This window comes from Panthera pardus, unplaced genomic scaffold (assembly GCF_024362965.1).
Source record: "Panthera pardus isolate Hobbes unplaced genomic scaffold, ASM2436296v1 HiC_scaffold_8, whole genome shotgun sequence".
In the NCBI taxonomy this organism is placed as follows: domain Eukaryota; kingdom Metazoa; phylum Chordata; class Mammalia; order Carnivora; family Felidae; genus Panthera; species Panthera pardus.
Window position 1 is genome coordinate 155,558,008 of NW_026527013.1, and position 15,307 is coordinate 155,573,314.

Sequence of the window (15,307 nt, forward strand, 5' to 3'; positions counted from 1 at the left end):
TTCTGCTAAGTCCAGCTACCAATCTAGAGCAGGGAGCAATGGCTATCCTTATTTGAGTAAAATGCCTGGTAACATTCTTTCCAACCTGAGCCCTATTTGAATGGGCTTATTTTGGGGGATGGCTGCTGAACCCTTGTGAAGTGCCTTGTGAAGGGTAGAGGGAAAGGAAGAGGGAGGGATGAACTATCATCTCATTCTAAAGAAAGATAGGACAGTTGAGCCTGGTGGGTTCATATCTCAGGAAACCACTATTCTGGGAGGGAAGGGGGTGGGGGAGATCTCTATAGGCTCAGTTAAGATCACTGAAAGAAAATGTCCTTCTGCCCAGGAGGTTAACAGTGCTATTAGCAACGTATAAGCATAAATGAAATTCCTCAGAATTTCGAGTAGAGCTGGGCTGAGGCTGTCCTTGATTCCCTCCTATTGACTTCCTATATCGTCTTTGCTTCCATACCACCACTCTGTCCACAGCATTATTATGTCACTTACCGTATTTATTAAACTATGTGTTGGTTTACAAGTGTGTGTCCCCAATTACACGGAGTTATTCAAAAGCAGGGATTATATATTGTTCATTCTTTGCTCCCCATGGCACATGACACATGATTTTTGCTCATTTATTTGGCCATTCGCTTTAAGCCCAGGGCAGTGAGGTGATCAATTGTGCTTTCTTATGAATATAGTATGTAGGCCTTGCTTGAATGTAGATGAATTCACTGAAGGAATTCAAACATGTTTCCTGCACTGAAGATTAAAGGCTGAAAGTCTCTCACAACCTGGTGTGGAGCCATTCAGGAGAGCACTCATCCTAAGGGAAGAAAAAATCAGGCGGTGGAACTTGACCCAGTGACCACTGGAGCCACCAGAGTGCAGGCAGGGTTCTGAGCGACATGGTGTTTGTCATGAGCCTTGTTCCCCATCTGGTCTTATGCACTTCTGTCTATCCAAAGGGTGTATCAAGCAGTTTCTTTTAGCCACAAGAAGTCAAGATTCATTCCGGTGATCTCCAGTGATGTGAGTGTCCTATGAGTTATACCAGGCCAGGGAGATCGGCATCGGCAGAGAACTTGTTGGGAATGCAAATCTTTGGGCCTTACTTAGAACCACTGAACCCAAATCTCGAAGGTAGAACCCAGAAATCTGTGATTTAACTAGATGTTCACCTGATCCTGATGCACACTCACATTTGAGAACCCCTGGGATAAAAGGGCAGAAGGGATTTCCCAGAACACCAGCAGTCGCCACACCTCAGAGTCTGGAACATGGCTCAGGCACTGGAACTCTATTCAGAACCCATGTTGTCTTAGCACCAAGAATTGCCACTATCTTGACTGCTCCACCATAGATGAGATTCAGACTGTTGTTAGAAATTGAAGACAGGTGCTTGTAGGTGCTACAAGCTTGTAGATGGCACATAGCTAAGAAAGAACCCCAGGAATTCCCAAACCCAGCTCTGCCAGTCACTCCTATTCCGTGAGAACAGCAGTGAAATGGGATGGAGGGTGTGTATTATCTTATTAAAAGCTAGACCAGCACCCGAAGGCTCCCAAGGCAGAGCTGTGTGGTGCAGGTTGGACTGGAGCACAGAGTTGACTTAGGCAGGGTCCACATACTCACTTTGCCACCGTGATCATGGTAGATATTGCTGATTACCTACGCTTTTCATTACCAGCAGGACCCCTGTGTTACGGGGTATGTCAATATTCCTAACTAAAAGTAAATGACACTTCCCCTCTTTCTTGTAGATAGGAGTGGCGTTTGGGACTCATGAAGAAGTGATTGGGTGGGATATTTTAGAAAACTTCTGTTGGCTTTTCTTCTTTCTGTGCCAGCATTTGAATGTTATGGTCAGAGTTCCAACAACGAGGGAAAAGCCAAGAGAATCGCAAAGCTGTCACCCTGAATTTTTTGAGTACTTGGAACCACACCAGCAACTACTCTGCTCCAGGCTTCTCATTCTGTGAGAAAGGTAGTCTCTTTATGGTTTTAAGTCATAGTGGTTGAGACAACTTTCCTAGAAGATGAGTGCCACGATTAGCCAATAAGCTGCCTGCAGGCAGGGCCCTGGGAATCTCTTTGCCCATCTAGGCACGGAAGGGAGGGAAGGTCACCCTGCCTCTGTCTGGGTGCCCTAGTCACGAAGAGGCAGAAAACAGGAAGTTCAAGAGAGGAAGCAAAAGGAAGGATGTCTCTACTTCCTGCATTTTAAAACCTACTTTGTCTGCTCATAGTTGTCAAGAGGATGTGGGCAGAGTGGCACTGGTGTGGGGAGGGAAGGTTCAAGATGGTCTCACTATAGCTCTTATTTCTGAATCTCTGTCTTTACATTTTGCTCCTGCTACTAATTGATTCTGCTGCAAGTCCTCTCTCTGCCTCATACTCAGAAAGGGAATCTAAGTTGTCTTGTGATCACAAAGCAAGCCACTTCACAAGAGGCTGGTTGAAATAAGGATTAGCTGTGTTTGGGTTATGTGCTCATGCTGGGAAGCTGGTACCGCCATGGGATCTGGTGCTTCAGGACATATATAAGATGGCTTTCCTCAGCAGGGACCTGGGGAAGGCACTCCTTTAGAGGGGTCTCTGGGCCCGTCTTCAACTTCACTTTTGCCCACTAAAATGAATTAAGGAAGAGGGGGTTTTAAGTAAAAGCTGATAGAGCTGTAAGGCATTAAATGAGAATGAGCCCAGTTCTGTTGCTCTGTAACACAACAAAGTAGGAGAATATTGTTCGGCACTGGCACCTAGCAGAGATGGGGGATGTTGTGGGCATGTTGCTTCCCGGAGAGCAGAGCAGAGAGGGAAGCATGTGGAGATAGAGGCTGAGCCAGAGAGAGGGCAGCAGTGACAGAGAGAGCGTGTGCACGGCTCTAAGACATTGTCAGTGCCTTTAAGACATTTCCTGTGGCTTTCTTTTCACCCGTTTTCCCTTGGGGTGAGGGCCAAGGGGGAGGCATACTTACTAGGATCTCATCACAGGGGGGCATTTCTGTAGACCTGAGCATTTTGTGTCAAAAAATATCATGCAAATTTGCATGCTATTACTTTATCCTGTCACTTTTTTCATAATTCAAAATACTGATCCAAATTATTTACTCTTCTCCAGTGCTCCTGGACTAAAATGGAATGTCCGAGAAAAGCATGTTCTGTACCTCTCAGCACATCACCACATCAGCCTAGGTTGCATGTGTCCTGATCTAAAAATACAGTTCTGTGGGGATGCCAAACAATTCAGAGACTTTGTGGAGATTTCAAGGTGATTATTACGAGTGGTTGTAAAAGCCAGAACCACACGGATAGTAGCAGGGTATGTTCTGACTGGAGTGGGTCGGGATTTTTGGTGCAGATATTTACACGGAACAAAGGGAGAAAGTGAGAGCCTGTCACAGCAGGCTCAACGCAGGCTGTGTGGTTGCCAGGCAAGGAAGTGCCCAGAAACCGTCTGGAAGAAAGGACAACGACGACGGTGGGGGTGGTGGTTGGTAGTAGACGAGGTGATGGTAATAAGAGCCGAGCTGACATTTTGGCCAAGAAGCGGGAGTATCAGGTGAGATTCAGTTGTACCTTGGCTTTCACAGAAATGGGAAAAATTGTGGCACCGAGTCTCTGCTGTTCCTTCTTTGGATTTGAGTGGTCTCTTATTTCTGCCACTCTCTCCGTGTTATTCCATCCCCTTCTGGGTAAGCAAGCGTTTTCAGTGAAGCTTTCGTTTCTCTCTTGATAACATGACACGGCCCCACCGACTTAGCGCCCAGTGCAACGTGATTCAGACTCTGGGTCTAAAACCCTATTTCGGGGAGAGGGATTCCACTGGACCAGGTTGGGTCAGCTGTCCAGTGCTGTGACCGGTGGGTCGGGGTGATGCTGGGCTCCCTTCCCGGTGCGGGCAGGTGTTCTCTGGGTCTGGGGCAGGGGGGCCGTGGTGGAGACCATGCGACTCTCTAGTACAATATTTGGGCTTAAGGAGAAGTGGCCATCTGTAAGGTAAGGATGGTAGAATTTGATAACCGATAGGATCCGAGATGTTCCCCTTTGGGAGATGTGGTCGAGGATGAACTTGGAATTGGTTGAATGAATGAATACACATTTAGTCTGAAAAAGAAATTTCTGTATTTGCTGAAGTATTTACCGACTTCAGAGCCTGTGAACGTCAGACTCCTGTATTGTTTATTTATTATTTTATTTATTTTATTTTATATTATTTTTGAGAGAGAAAGAGATAGATGGGGAGGGGCAGAGACAGAGGGAGACACAGAATCCGAAGCAGGCTCCAGGCTGTGAGCGGTCAGCACAGAGCCCGATACGGGGCTCGAACTCACGAACTGTGAGATAATGACCTGAGCCGAAGTCAGACACTTAACCGACTGAGCCCCCCGCCCCCAGGTGCCCCTGGACTCCTGTATTGAAATGAAATTACTGCAGGTTTGACTGTGCCACTCTTTGAGTGACCTTTACCGAGTCATTTTTCTTCGTGTCTGTTTCCTCATTTTTTCCATGGGGATTAAAATTCCTGCCCTATCACATGGGCTTGTTGTGATGAAAGAAATAATGCAGTTTAAAGTGCCCTGAGAACTACTCGGCGTGACGTAAATCGACGCTTTACGACTCACACGTGAATAATAGGTCACGTATTATTTCTAACAACGCCCTCCTTGGACCCACACCTGCGTGCGCACGTGTGTCAAACTGCTGACTAACAGGTATTTCCCAAGGGAAGGAAATGCCGTAATGCTCAGCACTGGTCACTTGTACCGCCCCCACCTTTCCTCTGAACACTTCTGAGCAGAGAAATCACTCCTACTCCAGCCAGGAGTTTTCCCACCCCCCGGGGTAGCCTCTGCTGTGAAGAGCTTATACTTGGAACAAAAGAAGGAAGACCAAGGACAATACAACAAAAGAGGTACAACTTAAAGCTTGTGGGCTGTAGTGACCGTGAGAGACGACTTGTGACAGGAAGGATGTGGATGGCATGTGCTTGTGAGTGTTGAGTGCCCTAGTGTGTGCGTGTGTGTGCACGGGGGGGCGGTGGTCCTGTAGAACAAAGTTCTGGGCTAGGCCTGGCTTTCCTCCACCCTCCTGGGCCCTGGGAATGTGTGGGAGCCAGTGGTCCATGGAGGGAAGAGCCCACCTCTTCCAGACCAACCCTCCCGTGGGGTTCTTCCTGGCAGCGGGTGGACTGGAGGAAGAGGATTTTGTTTCTTGTTTTTTTAAGGGGGGGAGGGGCACAGAGAGAGGGCGGGGAGTGTGTGTGTGTGTGTGTGTGTGTGTGAGAGAGAGAGAGAGAGAGAGAGAGAGAGAGAGAGAGGATCCTAAGCAGGTTCCACGCTCAGCCAGGAGCCCAATGCAGGGGATCCCACGACCCTGGGATCATGACCTGAGCCGAAATCGAGAGTCCAAAGCTCAACTGACAGGCCACCCAGGTCCCCTGAGGAGGAAGAATTCTAAACAGAATTGAAGCTAATGCCACTGCATGTTGGATTTTCTTTGACTTTATTTTCAGAAAAGATCAGTTAGGGAGAGACTGGAAAACTGACCCTGGATGTCAGGTGCTGACTATCTCAGCTTAGGCTCAAAATAATAGCATGTCATGCATATTGTCCCCTCTAATTTACAGAGAATTAGGTAACTAGGCTTCAGAGGATTTAAATGAGTATAGCAAGTAAGTAGAGACTCTGATAGTCAAGCCCAGGCTAGTTTGATTCCAAACACTATGCTCTTTCCAGGACGCCAGATGGGGGGAATCACTAAACCAGCATCTGAAGATTTCACATGGAAACACTCCCCAAGAGATGACTTATCTCTAGTCAAACACTGCATGCAACTGTTTCAGATTAACGAGCTATCAGGGATTTCTTACCCACCCAGTTTATTGCTGGCAAAATACAAGCGGATGCATATCTTGTTTTCTATAGGATTTTCTTCCAGGAAGGGAGAATCTGATAACGCGTTCAGCGCTAGGAAGTTGGAGACACACACTATCGGTGCTCAGCTGTCTCTTCTTAGGGCTGGCTCTGATGGAGCCTTTGAGGGAACTCAGCCAGTAGGGGCTTGATGAGCGGCTAGCACTCTGCAGAGCTCTTAGGGGTATGCACGTCTATAAAATAGATCCATATACTTTTTTTTTAAAGGAGGCATTTTCTTTAATTTTTTAGTGTTTATGTATTTTTGAGAGATTGAGAGAGACAGAGCATAAGCATCAGAGGGGCAGAGAGAGAAGGAGACACAGAATGCGAAGCAGCCTCCAGGCTCTGAGCTGTCAGTACAAAGCCCGATGCGGGGCTCAAACTCACAAACCACGAGATCATGACCTGAGCCGAAGTCGGATGCTTAACCGACTGAGCCACCCAGGCGCCCCGTGGATCTATATACTCTTGAACGCACTGTTACTTGAGTAGTTCAGAAAAGGGGAAACATACATCAACATGAATTGAGTGTTTAGAGAAATTTCGTGGGAAGTGAGTTTAAACTTGGCTTTGCAATAAGAGCAGAGCTTACAGGAAAGAGCAGGAAAACAGGGGACAAGGATATTTCAGGCGAAGGCTGTACCACATATGCAGAAAGAGCCGTGAGCCAGGCTGATTGGTGAATGCTGAAAAAAATATCGGAATGGTAGAATCGAGAATGAACAAGTGACCTTAAGGAGAAAGAGGCGTTTGAAATCTATCCTGGGGAACAGACTCTGACTATTTTAGGGTTTAGGAGAGAAGCCAGAAGCAAGTGTCGTTTCGGGAAGGTCAGCACGGGGAGAGACAGGTGTTCTCATCAGTATCGGCCAGGTGGTTGACCGCTCTCCTGATCTTTAGATCTCTGGGCGGTAGAGTTGCCCATTTCTGTGTCACGCCAATGGACAGGCAGCTTGTGCAGCTTCCAGAGTTCACTGCTGACACAAACTTGTCTGTTTGGAGGTGTGGGGGGACTAAATATCCTAACCAAAGATTTAAAGGGACAGATACTTCAGCATTTTGAGGCCTGGGCAGAGAGCTCAGAAATCTATTTCATGCTCTGACCGCTCTGGGCAGTTTCCTATCTGTGATGGTTCCCTGTGGCTCAAGGCTAGAATCTCCACAGTGCAACTCCAATGCGTTTTGCCAGTAGTGTCCCTGACTTTCCCGCAACCGTCTTCGCTGGCCGTATCTTTTTGCTGCGGTTTCTAAAACAAGTCCTGTTCCTCCGAACCTCTGAGCCTCGCGTATGCCGATCCCTCGGCTCAAAATGTCTTTCCTTCTTCCCTGCCCGCTCCCATCTGTCCATGCCTCCCCTTTCTTTCTCGTCTCTCCCAATGGTGTACTTAGTGCTGTCTTGTCTTTTGTACAGTAGCCACTTGACTTCCTACATTCTCCTGGCCATGAGGTTATGGGAACACCGCTCACATTCGCGTGCTAGTGCGGGTTGGAGCAGACCGCCTGGGTTTGCATTGCGGTTTCACCTGTTGCTGGTTACAAAAGTTAGGGCAAGTTGCTCTTTGTGTGTCTCAGGTTTCTGGTCTGTGAAACTGGGATGACGGTTGCTCCTTCAGAGGGTGGTGAAGAGGAGGAAATAAAAACCCTGCATGTGAACCCTTTAACATAATGCATAAGATCCAGGAAGCATGCGTGTTGCTGCTACTCTGATAGTGTCCTGTTTGTAGCACACATGCACCTATCTGTCGAATCGGCCTGTGTTTTGGAAGTGGTCGGCGTTGTGTTTTCAGGGGGTGGAAGCAAGGACAGGAGGTGATGAAAGTCTAAATAAGGGTTCTGTCTAGGGAATGGGGGAAGGGGAGGAGGTCTTGGCATCACGTTATGGTCCCTGTATCTGCACGGCCTCCATGGCTCCTGAATAGACGTGTTTTCCTGACATCCTCAGGCCAGGTAAGGCTGTGTCGCTAGGGCAGCAAATGCCTCTACGCACCATGGTCCTCGTACCTCAGCCTGGCCTGAATCATCTCTTTTGTTTTCATCCAGGGGCTAAACTTTTATTTTTGATTTTTTATAGTTTATTTATTTTGAGGGAGAGAGAGAGAGTGTGCACACACACATGCACATGAGTGGGGGAGGGACAGAGAGAGGGAGAGAGAGAATCCCAGGGAGGCTCCACACTGTCAGTGCAGAGCCCGATGTGGGGCTCATGCTCATGGCCCATGAGGTCAAGACCTGAGCTGAAGTCGGACGCTTAACCAGGTGAGCCACACAGGTGCCCCGGGGCTAAACTTTTAAACTGTTGCAGTCAGGCAACGACATAGATGTCAGTATGTAGTACAGGGCCTTGTGCCAAGTAGGTGCTTGATGAGTTTTCTTTTTTAAACATCAATGAGTACCTACGGCATTCAGAAACCTGATTTGGGAGCAAAGGAGGTATTGGCATAGTTGAAGGTTGCCTTGGGTTGGGAGTGCAGGGTCTGGGCTCCAGTCATGGCTGTGAAGATGCAAAATAATCTTAATAAATGTGACTGGCCTAGGGAGTAGCTATTAGGTAACACCGAGTCTTCTACTTGTATTATAGCATTTGTCTCTCTATCTCCTTCTAATGTGACTGAATAGGATCGTTTCCGGCTTCCTGTAGGTTGAGGACATTGAGGCCTGTGCGGCTGTGCGTCCTCAGCCAGTAAGCAGACCTGGGCTTGGAATTCAGGTTTGCCTGATGTTGTATCTGGACCTTCTGTCACTACACTTATGCAAACCTCACAAAGTTCCTGGGCCCCAGGTTCTTCATCTGTATGATGCGGGGACGGTAGCTGGTGTTCCTTAGACATAATACCACATGCCCCAACCCACCTGGTCCCTAACACTGAGCAGACAAGCATTCGGATGGCACTTCAGGCCCTTGCTGCTGTGGGGCCGTTGTGAATCTCGGCCACATAATGTAGACAGAAGGCCTTGGTGCCCCGCAGGCCTCCTTGCTCCTTAGTTTCCCTTCCCTTCCTCTTTTAGCTCTAAATTCTCTGACTTGGTGATTTCAAAGGAATATGGTAGGTGTGTGTTTCCCAAAATCTGGTCTTCAGGCTTCATTGGCTCCTGACATTTCTCTGGTGGTCAGTGATGAAAAAAATAAGGACAAGTAAGTAAACTGTTCAAAAAGATAAATTGATTCCATTTTAGTAGTCTATGTCCCCTATAAAATGGCAATGATCATAAATCATGACTTTAGCTTTTCCAGGTGATAAGCACAATTTATAGATTTAGGTCTAATGGCCCAAATTTTTCTGAATTTTCACTGGTCCATGAAAGCAATTAATTGTCTAGGAATCTAGGAATAACAGTTGGGTGGGGTTTTTTACGCTCTCTATGCTGAAGAGAATTTTTTTTTATTTCCACCATGTCACAGACTGAGATTTTTGTAAACTTAAGATACAAATGACTTACAAGAGAAAGGAAATGAAAAACCAGGCATACACAAACACCCACTCCATTTTTTAATTATTAGGGTCAAAGAACATAAAATTATTCTGTCATATTGCAGCAAAGCCTTCTAATTTTAGTACTTATTTCCTTGGGGACTGGCAAAAACAGGCTTATGGGTCACACTTGGAGGGGCACATTTGAGGAGGGATCTGCCAGGAAATTTTAGAGCAGCGCTCTAAAATCCTGGGATTCGTGGATATAATTCAGATATAATTCATGGATGTAATTCAGAAAGCAAGTGAACTTAGAAGGGGCAATATTTATGTATTTTTTTCTTTGCTAAAATCCAGCTAAGATTTGTCTTTTAAGTATAAAGTGAGGTCACAAGCATGAGTAGTGTTAGAGGTATCTAAGAATTTGGTTCCAAGAGAAGCTGTAGTTACTTTTGTATCATATTTTGAAGACAATCTCAAGATACTATTTATACTTATCACTGTTTTGAGATTGTAATAGCGGTAAATCCTCTTACTAGATTTGTTAGCTAATATATCATTAAAGAAACACATGCATTGTTATATTGCAATTAAAAAAAATCCTCGGGGTGTCTGGGTGGCTCAGTCTGTTGAGTGTCTGACTTCGTCTCAGGTCATGATCTCATGGTTTGTGAGTTTGAGCCCCGCATCGGGCTCTGTGCTGACAGCCTGGAGCCTGCTTCAGATTCTGTGTCTCCCTCTCTCTCTCTGCCCTTCCCCTGCTCTCTCTCTCTCTCTCTCTGTGTCTCTCAAAAATAAGCATTAAAAATTAAAAAAAAAATTTAGTAACTAATTCAATCAAATCTGTTTTCTTTGTATCCTTATGTATTTTGTCTCATGCTTTTGAAAATATAATTTTAGGGATGCCTGAGTGCCTTAATCGGTTAAGCATCCAACTCTTGATTTCAGCTCAAGTCATGATCCCAGGGTCGTGAGATCGAGCCTCGAGTCAGGCTCTGCACTGACAGCGTGGAGCCTGCTTGGGATCCTCTCTCTCCCTCTGTCTCTTCCCCTCCCCCCTTCAAAATACATAAATAAACATTTTTAAAAAATAAAAAAATAAAAATGTAATTTTAAGAGAGGTTCCCGGAGGCACCAGACTGCCAAAGGATCTCCATAGCATAAAAATGCTTGCGGACAACTCTTCTAGAGACCAGAGAAGACTATTCTAAAAACATTTTCAAAATTATTTCCTTCAAATCACAAATCAGAAGGTTGTGTTAGTAAATGTCAATGGGACACTGAGATGGTTTCTGTTTTGCTTTTTATCATCTACTGGTTGAGTCGGTCTGTGTTCCCTCGCGAGGCGCCTGAATGTGCTCACCTCTGAATGTACATTCGGCACCTGGAGGGGTCAGAGAGAGTCAGGGCGATCACGTCTTCCTCCAGGTTCTTAGGGATGTTCTCGGAGGAAGACCATGATTACTAATTAACTAGCAAATCTGATCTTGAGAATGAAAGCTGGGCAGTCATCTGCATTTGAAACCCCTTGGCATGGACACAGTAACCGCTCAGCGGGACTGTGACTGCTCTCTGTGGACTGTGCTCCTTGTTTCTCTTACTAGGCCGTCCTTCGGGAGAGTGGCGACAGTGGTAGGAAGTGATGAGGTATGTTTGTGAACGGTGTGTTTATTTATGGCTCTAGATGTGTGTGTGCAAGTGTGTGTGGACTGGTGCTGATCTCCTTTAGTCAGACCGTCCTTGCCACTGATGAAACACAGAACTACACAGCAAACATAATTACACAAACACACACTGAAAACAAGGTTCAACTCATTTAATTTTTTTTCTTGCTCTGTGTGTGTGTGTGTGTGTGTGTGTGTGTGTGTGTGTGTGCTTGCGTGCATGTGTGTGCCTTCTTCTGGACCAAGGCTGGGTCTACAAGCCCTACTGTAGCTAAGCCTTTGTGCATGTGTGTGTTGTGTGTGTGCGTTTAGGGGAGGGTGATGAAAGAACAAATACTCAAGGTAGCAATTCTTCCTGATTCAGGAGGTGAGGTGGGGGAAGGGAGGCAGAGGGGTTAGAATAGAGTCCGTCAGGACATTCCTTCTGGAAGGATGCTGAGTTGTGGTTGAGCGGTGGTAATTAGAGAGTCCATTGTGGTCAGGAAATTGAGAAATCTATTGCTACCTCCATGAGTTGGGTGCCTCAGTGATGGAATAAAGAATTATTCTAGGGAAGAGTCCAGGCAGTGTGTGAGTTACAGGGGCGTGGGCAGGCGTTGGTGTGCGGGGGGCTGTGGGGAGTGTGAGAGACTTCCTGTGGAGTCAGAGAGGAGGCACAGAGGGGAAGACACAGGGCCTGCGCTGGCAGCCTTGTGTGAAACAGAACGAAGTGCTGAGGGAAGGGGAAGGCGGCAACTTGTTGCTGATGGTCTCTCTCTGGTAAAGCCTGAAGAAAGCTGGGTCCTCACTGGTGCTAGGTCCATGTGGGCATTTCTCCTCGTTACTGAGGTGGGAAGGAAGAGTTTCTGTTGGGGAAAGAGAAGGAGGCCAAGATCAGTTGCATGGGCTCACTAGAAAAGGCTACCAGTGGTCCCTGATATGGGGTCCGGACAGTGGCCTTCATGTGCCAAAGGGACCTCCCGCTGTCCACACTGGCTATTGCTCTGATGTCATGTTGCAGAACAGTGAGTGCCCGTGTGCTGGGCCGGGTGGGAGTGAAAGGGGAGGGGTCTGTGGTTTGTTGTGCTGGGCAGGGCCAACGTGTATCAGTGACCACATGATGCGCAAGGAGATTCTGTCCTTTACCCCACTTTTAAGACAGCTCATCACTATTCCACTCATGCTTAGACACGCGATGTCAGTGATGTTTTTGTTGTCAACCATTCCCTTGTAAAATGAGCTTTGATGAGCTGATAAAGTTACTTTACAAACTGCTCCATAAGCGTGGAATACCCGTGAGCTGGTGGACTTGGAAGAAGACAGTTTCCATTTAAAGTGGGTTCAGGAGTTAGCTGCAGAAGGTGACGAGGCAGAAAAGCCTTTGCCCACCCTGGTGCTGGGGTCATGGTAGGCCATATCTGTCTTCTAGAGATGATCCCTTTGTGGTTCAGATGGGGAAACTGAGGCCCGGAGGGGTTAGACAGTAGCTGGGAGACAATGAACCAACCCAGTAAGTTTTGCCCAGAAATTTTGAGGAATAGCCATGCCTGGCTGGGCTCCTCTTTGAAAATTCTCAGTCTCTATAAAACTAACCCTCTCTTTTCCACTCGACCTCTTGCCTTGTGTTATCAAAGGATTTTTAAAAGAAAGGCTTAGATCATCATATGCAAATTCAGACACTGTATTTGGAAAATATGACAATAGATTATCCAGTTTTCTGGAATTACTTTTGATAGCTATTTCAGTAGTTCAGGCCTCTACCTGGTTTAATCTACCTGCTTTGCCTAAATAGTTATAACAGTACCGGGAAAATGACCTTTGGCAATTATTCATATAACCAGTTTATTTTATTTTATTTTTGAAATGTTTATTTATTTTTGAGAAAGAGAGAGAGAGAGCAGAGGAGGGACAGAGAGAGAGAGAGAGAGAGAGAGAGAGAGAGAGAGAGAGAGAGAGGATCTGAAACAGGCACTTCGCTAAGAGCAGAGAGCCAGGTGCGGGGCTCAAACTCATGAGCCATAATATCATGACCTGAGCCAAAGTCAGATGCTTACCTGACTAAGCCACCCAGGCACCTAATATAACCATTTTAATTCAAGAGGAAAAAATGACTGTTGGAGTCTGCACAGTTTACGTACAGTAATCATTTGGTCTTTGCAAGTGAGCTCCTCCATGAGCAGCCTAATTGAAACTGCAACCCTCACCCCCACCTTCCTTATCTTCCCCCTTCTCCATTGCACTTACCACAGCCTGACCTAGATGACAGGTGCACTTGTTTATTGCATCTTTTTCTAATCACAAGAGCATAAGTCCCATGAGGACAAGAAGCTTTATCTGTTGTGTTTGTTGTAGAACCGGCTCCTGGAAGAATGCTTGGCACATTGTGGGAGCTTAATAAATAATTGAGTGAATAAATACACTGCAATCAGATCTAGCCTCCCCCCAAAGACATAGCATTGATAACTCGATGATGAATAATTATGGAAAGTGTGCATCAGCCGCTCGTTCTTGGTCTCATGGAGAACTCGACAGAGTGCTGTGGGCCACACCCTTAAAGTGAATTGACTTCTATGGATGCTTACAAAAGCACTTTTGAATCCCCCAGGTGCTGTGGGGACTGAAATGTTGCAGAATTTTTGTTTCCTTTTCTCTCCATAAAGCTTCCAACCCCATGATTATCTCGGGAAGGACACAGCTATCTCTCATGTACCTCCTCTTAATTTAGCAGCCTTAATTATTCATAAATACAGAAGTTTCCTGCATTGCTTGACATTTGGAATCAGACTCCCTGGTTTGAAGCTGAGCTCTGAGCGCTGGACTTTGGGCACCGTAACTTCTATCAAGCTCAGTTAACTATTGGTAACCTGGAGATAATTACAGTCCCTCCTCGTAAAGTGGTTGTGAGGACTGATGGAAATAATGCATGGAAGTATTTAGCCTTGTACCGTGCACATTCTGAGTACTTAGTTAATGACCCAGATACTGTCTGATAAAACTGCAATCTCACAAAAAGCCTGAGCTGGTGTACAACATGGGGCGTTATAACTTAGACTACAGAGTAATGGTTGAAAATCTGGCCGTGGAGTCCAAAGGCCAGTGTTGAAATTGTGGCTTTGCTTGTTATCCGCTGTGTGACATCAGGCAAGTTATTCGACCTTGCTGAAATTTTAATTTCCTCATCTGAAAGTGGGGCTGTCACAATAATTAACTTGGAGTCGTCGTGAGGATTTCATGCAAAAAATTATGTAACCTTTTAGCACATTCACTCAATCATCATTAGTTATTTTTTTCATTATTATCAAATTGCACAATTTTTGTTATGTGGAATAAAATATTTAAAGATTGATGACAGACTGCCAAATAACAGGTTTTTTTAACATTTTTCTTTTTAAGGCAATTAAAAGCAATTTAAATTCCTCTCTTACTGTATTTGCCTTTTGCCATTTGTCTCGATTTTGTTTTCCTAAGTTGCATTCCTAAATTAGATTGTAGATTTCACCATCAAGATCCCTGTGATTCAGAAAGTAATGTCAGCTAGAAGATGCTGAAGGTTTTTTTTTCAATAAGGTTTAAGGAAATGTTTCTCTTCTATAGGGAGAAAATAATTATTGTTGTTCCAGCGGTGCCTGGGTGGCTCAGTTGCTTAAGTATCCGACTGTTAATTTCACCTAAGTTCGTGATCTCATGACTCATGGAATGGAGCCCTGCTTCAGGCTTTATACTGAACAGAGTGGAGCCTGCTTGGGATTCTCTCCCCCCCGCCCCCCCCGTCCCTCCCCTCCTCTCTCTCTCTCTCTCTCTCTCTCTCTCTCAAAATAAACAAATATTAAAAAAATTATTATCATTGTTCCATAGAACAGGTAACCATATTTAAATATATGACACAAAAAGACTTTTGATAAGAGGCAGAAAGATTTTTTTATTTTTTTAATTTTTTTAATTTTTATTTTTTTTTCAATATATGAAATTTATTGTCAAATTTGTTTCCATACAACACCCAGTGCTCATCCCAAAAGGTGCCCTCCTCAATACCCATCACCCACCCTCCCCTCCCTCCCACCCCCCATAAACCCTCAGTTTGTTCTCAGTTTTTAAGAGTCTCTTATGCTTTGGCTCTCTCCCACTCTAACCTCTTTTTTTTTTTTCCTTCCCCTCCCCCATGGGTTCCTGTTAAGTTTCTCAGGATCCACATAAGAGTGAAAACATATGGTATCTGTCTTTCTCTGTATGGCTTATTTCACTTAGCATCACACTCTCCACTTCCATCCACGTTGCTACAAAGGGCCATATTTCGTTCTTTCTCATTGCCACGTAGTACTCCATTGTGTATATAAACCACAATTTCTTTATCCAT

At 45.5% G+C, this 15,307-nt stretch overlaps 1 protein-coding gene across 1 annotated transcript in view; it reads left to right on the forward strand.

Moving 5' to 3' along the window:
- The first annotated feature begins 4,702 nt into the window (after positions 1-4,702).
- Positions 4,703-15,307, forward strand: part of MGAM (maltase-glucoamylase) — a 97,214-nt gene continuing 86,609 nt past the window's right edge. Inside the window, exon 1 of the mRNA XM_053896772.1 lies at positions 4,703-4,897. The gene's annotated coding sequence lies outside the window, so the exon portion shown is untranslated. The remainder of the gene's footprint in view (positions 4,898-15,307) is intronic.